This window comes from Gymnoscopelus braueri, assembly GCF_963280865.1.
Source record: "Gymnoscopelus braueri genome assembly, chromosome: 12".
NCBI lineage: Eukaryota > Metazoa > Chordata > Actinopteri > Myctophiformes > Myctophidae > Gymnoscopelus > Gymnoscopelus braueri.
Window position 1 is genome coordinate 35,966,308 of NC_137614.1, and position 15,640 is coordinate 35,981,947.

The following is a 15,640-nucleotide window of genomic DNA, read 5'->3' on the forward strand; positions in this document are numbered from 1 at the left end:
GATTTATAGCCCAGAAATAGAATAGGCTGCTCTGCAACACATTCAGGATCTAACATTTACAGCTATGCTAGCAGCCTCAGTATACTATGCTGATTTGTTCTATTGTTGCTCCCGTCACTTGTTTAAATGTCATTGCACTAAGAGGAAGGATAGCGCACCAGAGGAGTCAGAGCGCGGTGGTAACAAAAAGTGTTTCTATTGTTGCTCAACACAGAACCCTGTGCCTGTGGCGAGCAGAGGCGTTACTCCACCCCCTCCACGGAGTCCACGGAGTTCCTCACCGTTCCGACAGGTACTGTGTCTACAGCACTGGTCCTAAATGTCCAGTGTAGATCTGCTATTAAAAGAAATAATCATTCATTAATGTGATATTGATTTGAAGTCATATCGCCAGGCCCTGGATGACGCGATCAAATGTGAGATCAGTCTTGCCCAAATATGGAGTTCCACACGGCTCCAGACTGACCTCCAAGCACTCTGGTGTAATGGGTGCTGCCTACAGTAGCATACTGTAAATGGACTGTGACAGTACTGTATATCATATTAACCAACTGAGTCGAGGATGAAAACTCAAAAGTTGATTCACTGATATGAATGAATTCATAAAAAAATGTGTGCTTCTCGATTATTCAATTAATCAAAAGAATCGAAAAGAACCTCTGTGTCTTTTGAGGTTTCGTTAATTTCATATTAATATATTATTTCTTTTTAAATTATATTGTTTTGTATTATGTTTGCTAAACATTGTTTTGTAATTCAGTATATATTTTTGTCTGTTTTATCATCCGTGCGCATAGAAAACCCTTCAAACGTAATAGACTGTGGAGGTGTGTCTAAGGCCTGTCCTGGACAGGAGTCTCCGGACGTAAAAACAGATGATGATGTGCGTTTGATTCTCTCTGTACAGGGTCCAGGTCCGGTTGACGACGGGCCACGCTTTGAGCCAAAGGCACTCCAAAATGTCCAGATGCCCCTCCACTCAGACTCTGCCACCTGTAATGTGTACACCTCAAACAAACTCAACTTCCTGTAAGGCAGCGGTTCACAAATGTTTTAGCTCGAGACCCAAAAGAGTAATTTGATGTCTCCCCCGGGACCCAAAGTTGTGAAAATAGCAGATCTACAAGCTCACAGCGCGTCACAATGAAAATTTCTTTTTCTAATTTATGAAATCTCTTAGATTTTTGTATTTATCTATGAAATTCTTTTGACATTTTTTTTTTTTAATTCAAGAAAAATTGTGAATTACTTTGGACATTTTTGGAAAATCTTTTGAAATAATAATAATGAAAAACAAAATAGAAGGGATATTTAGTCGCGACCCATTAAAATGGGCCTGTGACCCACAAATGGGTCCCGACCCACTGTTTGTAAGGGGTCAGGGTTTGTGGGAGTGTCATTGGCGTGAAATCAGGTATCTGCTTTAAAGGGGACCTACTGTATTCAAATCAAAATGTTTACTGCACTGAATGCTGCTAGGTGTTTTTTTTTAAATATACTTTCAAAATGAGCTGCCGGCAACTCGTGATAGATTACTTTTTATTGTTGTTATGCAACGTTTATATTTACAATTTACTTAAAGTTAGACTTCATAGCCATGGTACACCTATCAACAAATAGATTGCAATCTTGTTTTATATTATGCATTATAAGTTGTTGACATAATGTATTCTAAGTTCAAGGTTCATAATTCTTTGTAGGACTCATTCTCAGTGTGATGGCTGATGGGAGGCCGCTTAAATGAGCTCCTGTAACGTACTGTAACATAACATAATGCAACGTGAGAGGAGGCTCTCAATTTAATTATTGAGGCATCCTTATTATCTCCGCCAGGCCAAAAGTGCTGGATAATAAGATAGTGAGATAATAAGATAGTGCTGGAGAGTATGTTTTTGTCCTTGTCTGTGTGTCTGTATGACTGTGTGTATTTGCTGAGCTAATTTTGCAAACCACTGGATCAATCACCTCCACATTGTTTGTACACACTGCCAGTAGGCCAAGGAAAACACTACATTTTTCAAATCGGCCTCATGGTGACGCTATACCAGCCTGATTAAGTTTTGGCCTATAACTCTTGAACCATATAGGTCATACAATCCAAACCTTTCCCCTGGATTCCTTGGATCATTTTGGAACTCCCCACATAGGGAAATCCTTTTTCTGCCTAAATAGATTTTCTGCCATTTTGTATTTAATTTAAAACACACTTTTTGCTACAGCTCCTACATATTTTGTCCAAGGCTCGCTACACGTTATCTCTGGAGTCATGTTATGAACACGTATCATGCAGATGTTTGATATAGCCTATACCATATTGCTATAATTGGCTTCTAAAGTTTGTAGGAGAGGCCTATTTACAAATTAATGTTAGAAATACATTATCCAACCAACCCCAAATTTGACTGTCTTATTGAGGGGCCTCTATACACAATGCGTCTCACACACACACACACACACACACACACACACACACACACACACACACACACACACACACACACACACACACACACACACACACACACACACACACACACACACACTCTAGGTGTCTAGGGAGGCATCTGGATTCACATCCATTCCATAGGGTGTAGTTCCAAAGCTGTTGGGCCAATCTAATCAATGCCTCTTTTTATAGCTCTGATTCTCTACTTTTATATGAAAGGAAAAAAACAAAAATTATAACATTTTGAATGATCAAGACTTATATACCAAAACAGTTATCTAATATAGTGACACCATGATGCCGATTGGTGTCACCATGATGCCAATTTTTCCCTGCATATAAGGCCTCAGATTGTGAACCTCGCGATTACATTTTGTGGTTGAATAAATAAATAGGTGCCGTTAATATACTGTGGTTACCTAAGGGCAACCTAAATATAATATTGGTATCATAACTGTATGAACACGCATTGCTGCGTGTTCCCATAAAAGGGGGGAAGGCCACAGTGATCATAGGATTGCTGCCGTAGATGAGGAACTGCTGGAAGTTTTTCTTTGTAAAAATGGATTGAGATTGTTGTATCTTGCTGTACCTCAATGTATTCCTTCTGCACTGTGCATGACAATAGCATGACTGAACCGAACATCATCATTTCCCACCACCACGACCAAACACATATACCCCCCTCAGGAGACATGCTGTAACTAAACACCTAGTCAAAAACTGTGTAAAGAGTTTAATTTCTGGTTGAACCTCACCTGGATTAGCCTACATATTGCACTAACACTACACTTGCCTTAAATAGGAATTCACAAGTGACCCGCTAATGTAATGAACTACTAATACTATTACTAACTACTATTAACTGTTAATGTTTGTCGTTGCTTAATTCGCGACTGCTTAGAAATGAACTTGAGGTTGCTGTCTTCATAATTCAGAACCTTCACCACAGAGGTTAATTAATACACTGATTGTTTGTGTCGTTGTCTTACCTGTATGAAGATGTGAAGGTTTAAGCCACTAGTTTGAGCAGAGACTGCAGCAGTAGAGAAATGGGGTCCATGACTCCAAACATCAAGGCTGCTCAAACTAGTAGCTGTCTGGTATCTGGAGAGAAGAGCTTGGTAAAAAAGACAAAAAGGTCGTGAGAGACAACACCACAGTGTCTTCTCCTGTGTTTATTTAACGACAGTGATCCACAGTGTAGTGAAAAACTTTAACCTGCTCCTTAGAGAAATGTTACATTAACATTTCATGCATACATGGAAGTACAGTAGGCCACGATCAGGATTTGGGTGATTGTGGTGTGAAAACTGCTGGCTTAAGCCATCCTTTCCAGACTGCCTCAGTTCATACTGTATCTGTATTTACGTATGTGCCTCTGTTGTTTGTCTCTGTATAGAGCACACCAGCAGCGTCATTTTTTATATTTATTTAGAGTCAATATGACCTTTGTCTGCGCTGAATTCTATATGTTCACTATATGAGAACATGTATAGACTCTGTGATCAATAAAAGGGAATTCAACTGCTACCCATTAGTTGTGTATTGTTTGTAAAAGCCACAATGTTTCTTGGGTTGTTGTTGAAGGCAAGTATTATTATTTTTAACTTTCTAATTGAAATGCAGAAATAATACCTGTAATACCATAAATCTGGTTGAGCAGCTCAAAGGGTGTCAGTGATCCTAAGAAAGTGGCACGATATCCCTTTCAGTTGAAAAAACATTTGTTTTCCAAATCTTCAAACAGATCCTTGAAATATGTTGACCAATCAACACATTAGGTGTTTGAAAAATCCTATACCTTCTTTGACCTGACCCGATTAATTGAATTCGATATAAAGAGCCACATGACAGAAATGTTAAGGTGGTTAGTGTATCTTAGACGTTTAGAAATGATATTCAATCTAGGAACTGCAGGAAGTTTTTCTTTGTAAAATAAATGCATATAGGGCTGAAGGTTAGTGTGTTTTGTAATAATAATTAATAATTTAAACTCTTGAGAGCGTAAAATGCATTTTACGCTCAAGAGTTAAAGATCTATAAGGGTCCATTTGGTTACCAACTCTCCATCATTTAGGTGGGGACCACCTGGAACCCCCTCAATCCCCGGACCACTGGTTGAGAACCACTGACCTACACAAACTAAATTATAACGCCTGTCTTATTTGTTGAGCATAATATAATAAAATAAAGTCTATTTTATTCTATTCTATTTTATCTCCTAGCCGCATTGTTTTATTCTTGTTTTTTTATATTGTTCAGAAACTTGACATTTAAAAACACTGAATTAGACCTACTTTGCTGATTATCTTACACTAAAAATGTAGGCCCAATGCCATGTTTAAGGGAAATAAAAAATGTAAAAAATGTTATTATTTATTAAGCTAAAAATCTTGATAACATAATAATAAATAAATCAATTCACTGTCAAGTATGGAGTCTGCCCATAATATAGTGACGTAGGCTATAGCTGAGAAGCCAGTCTGCTATTGCATATCTCTGTGGATCAGTGGTGGAATAAGTACTCACAGTATCAATACTGCACTGTAGAAATACGTTTTGCCGTGTTTGGGGGACATAAGCCATGCAGGTAGGGCCATCTTTGTTGCTGCACTAGTGACACCTGGCTGGGGCAGCACCCTGTGTTTAAAGGGTACATCCTAGGCTCCTCACTGACAGGAGACCACAGACCTTATCATAAACAATATGGACAGTAAATCTGCAGTAAGTAAAAGGAGGAGTATACAGTCAAAAACATTTAACAGTAGGTGCCTTAGCAGGCTTCTAAAGTGATGCCAGTGAAAATCCCAATAGTCCATGAGCAAAAAGCACCAAAGTCAGGAGCGTCAGGTAACTCTTATCTTCACTTTTTAGAGGAGAGACAATGGCAAGAACCAAGCAGACTGCTCACAAATCCCCTAGGAAGTAACTCACCAGCAAGGCTGCTCGTAAGAGTGCGCCGGCAATTCAGGCTCTAAGAGAGATCCGTTGTTACCAGAAATCTACCAAGCTGCTGATCCATAAACTGCCCTTCCATCTCATGGGAGAAAAAAGAAGCTCTAGACTTCAAGACTTGCTCTTCCCGAGCTCAGCTGTCATGTCTCTCCAGGAGGCCACAGTGAGGCTTATCTGGTCGGTCTGTTGGAAGCAACCTGGGTGTCATCACTGCCAAAGACATCCAGCTAGCCCGTCCGTGGAAAGCGTGTTTAATCTGACCTTGTTGCCTGGCCACCAGAATAATAATCTTTTAACCAGTTAACTGGGGTTTTTCGAGCATAATATACCATAGTGTTGCATTCCCATACTTCTTCATGCTTAAAAAGGCTTAGCCAGGCTTAGCCAGGCTTAGCCAGGCTTAGCGTGTCAGATGTGTAGACCCAAATATACATGACCTTCATCATACCAGTCCTGGATGATTCACCTGTTTGGGCTGGCCTCCCAAAACACTTGACTCAGGATCTGGAAAGTCTGCAGAGAAGGTACTTCCATATCATTGGGATACCAACTGATTCCGTCACTACTCTAGAGGCGAGGAGAGAGGAGGCCACTCAAAGAGAATTTGATCCGACTACTGAGAGAAGGCAGGGACCAGTCCACTGATCCAGACCCTTTCTACAAATACATGAGATGGAATTCCTTCAGTTTATGGAAGAGCTGCTTGGTATATTTCTGGTAACAACGGAACAAAAGAAAACCTTTTAATGTTTGATGTTTTTGACGTTTGATGATTTGTGTTTTTTAAATGTTATCTTAGAGCGATCCTCTTTAATCTGTAAGAAACATCATATTTGTTATAATGCAATGAAGTTTTAGAATAAATTCGAAACTTAAACATTTTAAACATATTTTTTAAATACAAAATGAATACTAAGATAGAGAACTCTCTCTCTCTCTGTCTGTTTGTCTGTCTGTCTCTCTAGGCCATGGTTGCATGGGTTTTCACGCGTGCTGTTGGTGCTGTCTACACTGGTAGAGGTAATGTGTGTGTTAAGTGCACATAGAAGGAACTCAAGTGGTGCAGTGGTAAAGTAACTGTCCACCACCGCGGGGTCTAAGGGTTCGAATCCACCGTGGTGCATCCTGCTTTGTCGAGCGTCTATATGAACACAATTGGCCTGTGTTCCGGGGACGGAAGCCGGGTGGGGAGGGTGATATTTGGCAGGTTGGGGCAGCAGGAAATGTTGAATGGGAGTAGAAAGGAGGTGCTACGTTCTGGGGACTCCTCACTGGCAGGTGAGCCAGTAGGGTACAACAGCAGTGCTGAAATGTGTGCCAAGAAATGTATGCCAAGAATTTATTGGCATAACGACTAAATTGGGGGTAAAAAGCTAAAATAATAATTTGATATGAGAATCCAAAAGACTGGCACATCACTTTTCTCCACTCCAGGATTTCACCCACTCAAAGGACTCGTTTTCAATTGTTTTCCTGTCATTAAATATTAGTATGTTATATAGGCCTACTGTAGACCAAATCATCATGACATCACCACAACCAAAAATCAATTTCCGGGTAGATAACGCCAGCCACGTCGCATTGCTAAATAACTAAATAAGACTCGTGCACATCTTTGTTGGACCCCGACTGGAGGTGTAGGTCAGCGCAATTGATATATAAAACTAAAAGAAGAAAACCTTCAAAAGAAGGGACCGCACAACTCCAGGACTGGTTTTACTTTTCCCCTCTTGAAAAAATATTTTTTTTGGAAAAGGTACATTTTCATGGTGTTTGTTGGCTCGGAAGATGAGCTATTCCAGTTTAGAGAGTACATCAATGGTACACATCACACTTTAAAATTTACTATGGAACACAGTAGAGTACATATTGATTTCTTAGACTTACGGATATCAACAGACAATGAGGGAAACCTGCACACCACTATTTTTCGCAAACCAACAGACCGTAACACTATTTTACATGCACAGAGTCATCACCCCAGACGTATGGTGGAGAATATCCCATACGGACAATTCCTGCGTCTTAAACGCATATGAGACGTAGCCTGCGAGTTAGTTCAGGCAGCATATACTCGAGAGGGTACATACTGCGGCTATGCGGGTGCATACAGAGTTATTACAACAATATTACGCAGTCTTACGTCAGAGCTGACGTGACAATCAGCTGACCAATCAGCGGATTATTTAAGCTCACCTCAGTCTTCGTTCATTCTCTGCTGTCATTTGTACCCCTGGTTGTTGGAATGCAACTGTTACTCCCACCACCACCCCAGCACCACCAGTGGGCTCTGCTATTGGTGCTGTTCCCCATGGGGGGTTGTTATGTATGTATATCTATCTCCCTGCTCTTAATGGTTAATGATGTCTGTATGATTGTGCCGAGCAGGGAGAAAAATATTTTGCAGAGCCGAACGCCAAGATAAATTATTATATACACACTTGTATTCAACATTCATAATAAAATATTGGTTCAAACTATTAGTGAGTTATCTGACTGAACTGCAGTGATCCTGGAGATTTAGAAAAGAAGGCAGATGAAATGAGTAACAGGTTTAAACAGAGGGGATACAAAGCATCAGTTGTACACACAGCCAGAAATAAGACAAAACATGTACAGAGGGAGACCCTTTTGGAATCTGTCAAAAAAGACACCCCAGGTAACACATTTGTCTCAGAATATAGTACTTCATCTCAAGTTGTTAAAAACATTATTTATAAACACTGGAACATACTCAAATGTGACCCCCATTTAAAAGATATTGCATCATTACCACCAAGATTCTGTTTTAAAAGAGGAAAAAACATAAGGGACTCTGTTGTCAGTTCTATGTATAAAACTCCCATATGGTAGATGGTCATGAAAAACGATCAAGAAATCTCCTCCTGGGATTTTTGAGTAATCTACACGAAACCTTTTACACATGAACTTTGGACCTATGCCGACTCAACGATGCAGCGGATTTTCCATAAGTGAAAAAATGAAGCTTTAATGAGCCAATGAATATTGCAGTTTTATGACAATTATTCATATGCCCCTAACACATACATGCAGACTCACATTTCTTTGAAACTTTGAGGTAATATTGAGGGTCATTCCAAATATCACTGAAACCAATCTTACTCCAATTGGTCAAAGGGGGGCGCTATAGCGATTTTATGAAAATGCAAACTTTAAACAGGCAAAAGTCATGCCTCGTTTGGCCGACAGCCATTAAACCTGCTTACACATGTGCCTTGACTCATGAGGAACACATGTATCACGTTGACCAGTAAGCTCCGCCCTTAGATTGTCCTTAATTTTGAGCAGTTTGAAAAACACTTAAACCCAGGATTTTCCAGCTATTTGCGTGAAACTGTATCATCTGTGTGATCTCTTTTTTCACAGTTTTTGTCTGTTGGTCCAATGCCTTCTCCCTTAAACAAATGCCTCACAGCACCAAGGTTGCCAGTTCAAGTCTCACTTGATGCAGGCTTCATTAAAGTTGCATTGCACACAACATGACTGTATCAGTGAATACATGTGCAATTGTTAAACATAACATGAAATGCTTAACAATATTTGTTTGTCAATTTTCTGACATAATTATGTTCTTGTAGAAAGTGAGCAACAGCAACAGTCCACCTGGCCTATTCCCATGGATTGGATCTACCCACCTCACCTGCTGTCATTCCCTCTCAATCCATAATCACACCTGCCCTCACTCACTCACTCACTCACTCACTCCTCATTAGTCTCACTCACTCCTCATTAGTCTCTCTCTCTCTCTCTCTCTCTCTCTCTCTCTCTCTCTCTCTCTCTCTCTCTCTCTCTCTCTCTCTCTCTCTCTCTCTCTCTCTCTCTCTCTCTCTCTCTCTCTCTCTCTCTCTCTCTCTCTCATATTCACCAGGTCAGGTCTGTTGGTCCAATGACTTCTTGCTTAAAGGGCAAGACCACTTTGGTAGAGGTTTGGGTTGTGTAGTTACCTTGCCATGATGTAACTCCAAAGGTGGGCAAGAAATAAAAAAATATTGCTCCATTGATTAGAAATTGATCATTCAAAATATGCTCCTCATTGACTTACATTGTATGGTAAAACTGCTCTCAAAGTCACTCTTTTAGCACAATAACGAACGCAAACAAAGTTGATTCAGACAATATAGAACATCACCAAACCCAGTACTGTTTTTTTTTTAAATGAAAATGTCAACTTCCTGTTGATTTTGCCATTTTTAATAAGTAGAAAACCCGGACTGGATCGGCGGATCCGGATCCAGATCTTCAAATAGTAAAATCAACAGGAAGTTGACATTTTTATTAAAAAAACAAACAGTACTGGGTTTGGTGATGCTCTATATTGTCTGAATCAGCTATGTTTGGGTTCATTTATGTGCTAAAAGAGTGACTTTGAGAGCTGTTTTACCGTACAATGTAAGTCAATGAGGAGCATATTTTGAATTATCAATTTCTAATCAATGGAGCAATTATTTTTGATTTCTTGCCCACCTTTGGAGTTACATCATGGCAAGGTAACTACACAACCCAAACCTCTACTAAAGTGGTCTTACCCTTTAAGTGTGTGCCTTAGAACCTCAAGGTTGCCAGTTCAAGCCTCACTGATGCAGACTTCATTTAGGTTGCATTGCACACAACATGATTGTGTCAATTAATGCAACTGCAATTGTTAAAGATAACCTGAAATGCTTATTTGAGAGTATGTCTTTTCAATGTATGACATACTTCATTCTGAAAATAGCCGATCTACAATCTCAAAACTTTTCAGATAGCAACGTGTTTCTGAGCTTGTAGATCGGCTGCTTTCACTGGTTCAATTTTATCTTCAACAGACAACCTCAGCATAGACAACGCTATAGCACTATAGGTAGTGTTGCAGCCTGTCAATCCGAAGGTTGAGGGATCGATTCCTGTTAATGGCAATAGGTTGAGACGTCCAATCAATCCATTCTGCTTCCATCTTTCTCTCTCTTCAATCTATTATGTTTCCATGTCTCTCTCTCTTCAATCTATTCCGTTTCCATGTCTCTCTCTCCGCCCTTAGATTGTCCGCAATTTTGAGCAGTTTGAAAAACACTTAAACCCAGGATTTTTCAGTTATTTGCGTGAAATGTTATCATCTGTCTGACCTCCGTTTTCACTGAATCAGGTCTGTTGGTCCAATGGCTTCCCGCTTAAGTGAATGTTTTACAACATCAAGGTTGCCAGTTCAAGCCTCACTTGGTGGAGTCTTCATTTAAAGTGCATTGCAAACAACAAGACTGTATTATTTAAAGTGCATTGCAAACAACAAGACTGTATAATGAATGCATATGCAATTGATAAAGATAACATGAAATGCTTATCTGAGAAAGTATGTCTTTTCAATGTATGACATACTTCATTCTGAAAATAGCCGATCTACAAGTTCAAAATTTTTCAGATAGCAACGTGTTTCTGAGCTTGTAGATCGGCTGCTTTCACTGGTTCAGTTTTATATTCAACAGACAACCTCAGCCTAGACAAAGCTATAGCACTATAGGTAGTGTTGCAGCCTGTCAAACCGAAGGACGAGAGTTCGATTCCTGTTAATGGCAATAGGTTGAGACGTCCAATCAAGCCATTCTGCTTCCATCTTTCTCTCTCTTCAATCTATTATGTTTCCATGTCTCTCTCTCTTCAATCTATTCCGTTTCCATGTCTCTCTCTCCGCCCTTAGATTGTCCGCAATTTTGAGCAGTTTGAAAAACACTTAAACCCAGGATTTTTCAGTTATTTGCGTGAAATGTTATCATCTGTCTGACCTCCGTTTTCACTGAATCAGGTCTGTTGTTCCAATGGCTTCCCGCTTAAGTGAATGTTTCACAACATCAAGGTTGCCAGTTCAAGCCTCACTTGGTGGAGACTTCATTTAAAGTGCATTGCAAACAACAAGACTGTATTATTTAAAGTGCATTGCAAACAACAAGACTGTATTAATGAATACATATGCAATTGATAAAGATAACATGAAATGCTTATCTGAGAAGGTATGTTTTTGCAATATATGACATACTTCATTCTGAAAATAGCCGATCTACAATCTCAATTTTTTTCAGATAGCAACGTGTTTCTGAGCTTGTAGATCGGCTGCTTTCACTGGTTAACTTTTATCTTCAACAGACAACCTCAGCCTGGACAAAGCCATAGCACTATAGGTAGTGTTGCAGCCTGTCAATCCGAAGGTTGAGGGTTCGATTCCTGTTAATGGCAATAGGTTGAGATGTCCAATCAAAAAACCTAGACCACACCACTGGATTGAGCCTCTCCATTCGGATTGAGGCTGTACTTTTGGTTTGTTTAGTAGATTTCATTTAAAGTTTTTACACAGTATATGATTAGTATCTTGTTCACGAGTGAGGGGAGGACGGAGCAGGAGATCAGCCGGAGAATCGGAGCAGCAGGAGCGGTATTGCAGTCGCTGTACCGCACTGTGGTGACGAAAAGAGAGCTGAGCCAGAAGGCAAAGCTCTCGGTCTTCCGAGCAATCTTCGTTCCTACTCTCACCTATGGTCATGAAGTGTGGGTCATGACCGAAAGAATAAGGTCGCGGGTACAAGCGGCCGAAATGAGTTTTCTCAGACGGGTCCCACTGGGAGGAGACCCCGGGGCAGACCAAGGACCAGATGGGCGGATTACATCTCCACACTGGCCTGGGAACGCCTCGGGATCCCCCAGGAGGAAGTTGCTAATGTTGCTCAGGAGAGGAAGGTCTGGAGCTCTCTGCTGGAACTGTTGCCCCCGCGACCCGACTCCGGATAAGCGGTTGGAGATGGATGGATGGATGTTTAATATTAAAGTTCTGTGTAACCTTTATCCATTGGATTGAGCCTCTCCAACTGGATTGAGGCTCTCCTTCTTGTTTAGTAGATTTCATTCAAAGTTTCTACACAGTATAATATAGCAAAACAATTAATATGCCCGATATGGGCTTTATTGTGCCTTCAATTTGAGGTGCATTAGTTTACTGAAGGGGTGCTGTGTAACCTTTGTAGGTGTGATTTTAATTATTAGTCATTTCTTATGACTTGGGTTTTTGTCACTTTTTTCTGTGTATTATATATATATTTTTTTTTTCAAAATGAGTTTATATATTCATGTGGTTTCTATGCTATCTATGCATTACATCTTTTAAAATGATGAAAAGAAATGTAATAATTGAGGAGCCAATGAGCTTGGTATATTACGATGTGGGGGTGGAGCATTTTGTATAAAATGATGATCACTGACACCTGCTGTATAGCACCTGAGGAAGCGGAAGCGAAACGCGTTGTGCAAAAAAAGCGAAACCAGTCCTGGAGTTCTTTTGAAGGTTTTCTTCTTTTAGTTTTATATATATATATATATATATATATATATATATATATATACTCTTTTATATATATATATATATATATATATATATATATATATATATATATATATTGTTCTAAATATTCACTGGTTGACAAACAAGTCATTGCTGATGTTCTGGGTCTGTGTACTTTTCTATAGTGTAAATATCCATAGACATTCTACCTGGAAATACTGCCCTACACATTTGTTTACAAACATTCTGGTCTATAGACAAACTGGGTTCAGGATATTGTTTTGAAACTACCTAAAGAAGGAAAAAAAAACTTGCACCCTGGGTACTATGCAGGAAAGTGATTTATCTCTTGTTTTACTTCCCATTCAGACGATGAGCCCATGATAATGTTCATTGGAAAGCGTCTGGTGGGCTTACTCCTTGCCATAGGTGTCCTGCTGGTTTGTCTGTACACGTGTTGCTGTCGTGGCGACGACAGCGATACCAAACCTTCAGAGGATGCAGAACAACCTCCAGCTTCCAACCAAGATGGAGTGGAGGTAAACTCTTATGTCAGCACAACATAATATGCCAACAACATAAATGGCTCCTACAATGTTTTTATTTTATAGATACGTACTTTTGGTGATTGATTGCACAAGGTAACATCTGGTTACGTTTATTTTTGTTTCACTCAAGAGGTTAATCTGAACACAGTTTGACTTGTAAAAACAAAAATGCTCAACCTGTGTTCTTGTTTGCTAGGAATCAAACCAACTTCATACTACCAACAAGCCAACGGTTCCTTCATACAACACTTGCCCTCCCAACCCTCCCAGCTATCAGAGTCCAGGATTCAGTAACGTAAGAGCTTCTCTTTCAGTGCAAATGTCTGTTCATTCCCTTTTCTTAACAGTCCCATTTCACTTAACACTTAACACAACAGGGACTGATGGAGCTGTTTTTCCCTATCACCCACACAAAGTACCAGCCACTTTCATAAAGAGGCGATAACGAAAAACCAGACTCAGAACACAGGTATCCATTGGGTATAATGAAATATCTTGTATTCAGACCGAGAGAGAATGGAAGGTTACAATGTCACAGGCATGGTAGGCATCATCGGTCGTGTCTCTCTCCCGTTTAACAGAGAAAGCACTGGCCTTTAGCACTGGCCTTTAACAGCGTCCGTTAACAACTGAAAATGAAAAACAGCGACCTCTGCTGTTTGTTCTATGTCAGAATCTGTTCTTGAGAGATTACATAGGATGTGACATAGATGAGTTTCCGGGCGAAGGTAGACTTCTTGGATTGGATGAGAGTGATGATTACGTCGACGTCGTCAGATGAGGATGATGATGGTAGATGATGAAGATGATGGTGTGACAGTTTATCTTTGGACAAACAGCGTCCCCATGTCTGGGTCAACACGTTGACATCGGCTCTGACCTGTCACTGGTCAGTGTTGATTTCGTGACACTGCAAGAATGGTTAGCGTAGAGAAGAACACCTAGATACAGTGTTCTCAAAACAACAGATAGCCACAGAAAGCCTGTAGCTAGTTTTGACCTTGACCTAGATAGACGCAGAGAGAATAGGAGTACAGAGTACATTTAACATGACTGATTTAGGCCAATATGAAACCATTATATTAAATTGACATTTTAAGCAGGTTTATGGACCCTAGACACATTATGATAATTAAGATAACGAGATTAACTCTATCAGGGACATTTGTTCATATGAATAGACACATTCATATCAAATGGAAGTCTACCTAAACTCAAATCATTGGGTCACATCTCTTGTTGTAGGTTGTTGTTCATATGAAGAATGTCACTCCTCCTCCTGTGACCGTTCCTTATAAGGTTTGTTAATGCATTAAACACACACAAACTATACAAAACATCCATCCCAACAGGCCAGTTGATCTTCTGATTGGTGATAGTCTGTTCTTTATAATCATCTACTGGTGGTCAGACTCGTCGAAGAATAACTTTCTTTTTTCAGTGAGCATTCAGTTGTTGTTTTTTTCCTGACATTTCCTGAGACTTTGTGAAATGATCTCACCATCTTATCAAAAAACTAATTTAAGACTGAATATATAACAGCTTAATATGGACATGCAGTACATCTACCCCAACCAACAACACGCAACATGATGAGAGTACAAAACCATTTATAAACATGAATTCAGAAAAGCACTGAAAACATGTACATCCTACACACAGCATACTCTGCAATAAATTTAGGAGCTAACATTTACAGCTATGCTATTAGCCTCCGTACTATGCTGATTTGTTCTATTGTTGTTCAACACAGCTCCCATCGCCCAACAATCATGGCTTCAGTACTCCACGGAGTCCACAGAGTCCAGTCAGTCCAAGTCGCAATGGGATTGGTGCCTCCTCACCGTTCCAACAGGTACTGTGTCTACAGCAATGGCTCTCAATGTCGGGTCCGTACGGAGACCACCAGGGGTCCAAATGTAACAAATGTAACTCAGAGAGTGTAAAAATTGATTTATAGCCCTGGATTCAGAAATAGAATAGGCTGCTCTGCAACACATTCAGGAGCTAACATTTACAGCTATGCTAGCAGCCTTAGTATACTATGCTGATTTGTTCTATTGTTGCTCCCGTCACTTGTTTAAATGTCATTGTACTAAGAGGAAGGATAGCGCACCAGAGGAGTCAGAGCGCGGTGGTAACAAAAAGTGTTTATGCTCAACACAGAACCCTGTGCCTGTGGCGAGCAGAGGCGTCACTCCACCCCCTCCACGGAGTCCACCCAATGTAACTGATGCTTCCTCACCGTTCCGACAGGTACTGTGTCTACAGCACTGGTCCTCAATGTCCAGTGTAGATCTGCTATTAAAATAAATAATCATTCATTAATGTGATATTGATTTGAAGTCATATCGCCAGGCCCTGGAT